Genomic DNA, 1067 nt, shown 5'->3' with positions numbered 1-1067 from the left:
TTTTTTTCTCCAGGTGGATAAAATCTTGAAGGTGATTCCTAGAGAGAGACGCACCTTCTTGTTCTCTGCCACCATGACCAAAAAGGTAGACAAACACACAATTCTGCAAAGGCCTTACAGTCCTGTTTTTTCTCTTACTTGTTGCTGCAGGGCAACGAGGAAATCTAATAAGCTTTAGGACATTATGTCATTTGTAGAGTTTGCACACTGTTCTCTTTGACTGAGAACTTGCACTTTCTTTAATGTGTTTACAGGTTCAGAAACTACAGAGAGCAGCTCTGAAAGATCCTGTGAAGTGCGCCGTGTCCACCAAATACTCAACAGTGGACAAACTGCAGCAATACTACATCTTCATCCCGTCCAAGTACAAGGTGAGGCACACAGAGACGTTATGCTTCCAGCTGACCATCCCCTGTCTGCAATAATACTAGAATGAACTTTCTGCTGGTGTGTAAAGTATATTGTGCTTGTTTGTTTTGTGGCAGGACTGTTACCTGGTGTCCATCCTGAACGAGTTGGCCGGTAACTCGTTCATTATTTTTTGCAGCACATGTAACAATGCCCAGCGGGTGGCGCTGTTGTTAAGGAACCTTGGCATCACTGCTATCCCCCTTCATGGCCAGATGAGCCAGGTAGAGCTCACACACACACACACACACACACACACACACACACACACACACACACACACACGCACACGCACGCGCACGCGCGCAACTTCCTGAAATCCAGTTGGCTGTTAACATTTGTCAACTATAGTGATTTGATGACAGAAGGACAGTGTTGCACAAGCATCTATTTGCATGCTGTGTTTCTCTCCGTTCACACATTATTGATAAAAACTGATAGAAAAGTTGCTGACGCCGAGTCGTCTCTAACAACAACACCATCATTCACAAAGCCTGTCATCACAGTACAGTAACAACATTAGCAGCATATGGCAAAAACCATAACACATATCTAAGTGCCAAAAAATGTAAAATGTAATATTTATGTTCTTTGTGTAGCATTTATAAACATCATTAGATTAGTGCCAATGCCAATTATTTCCACTGTCACATCATTTG

General features: G+C 42.8%; 1 long non-coding RNA gene across 1 annotated transcript; it reads left to right on the top strand.

Moving 5' to 3' along the window:
- LOC111658276 (uncharacterized) lies at positions 1 to 632 on the top strand. The gene is made up of 3 exons (XR_015437454.1): positions 1 to 85; positions 255 to 371; positions 486 to 632. It is a non-coding gene; the product is annotated as an uncharacterized LOC111658276 (long non-coding RNA).
- Positions 633 to 1067: the final 435 nt, after the last annotated feature.

This window comes from Seriola lalandi, unplaced genomic scaffold, assembly GCF_002814215.2.
Source record: "Seriola lalandi dorsalis isolate HSWRI2012SDOR001 ecotype SW California unplaced genomic scaffold, Sedor1 jcf7180001979073, whole genome shotgun sequence".
In the NCBI taxonomy this organism is placed as follows: Eukaryota; Metazoa; Chordata; class Actinopteri; order Carangiformes; family Carangidae; genus Seriola; species Seriola lalandi.
This window is presented reverse-complemented; position numbering and strand designations above follow the sequence as displayed.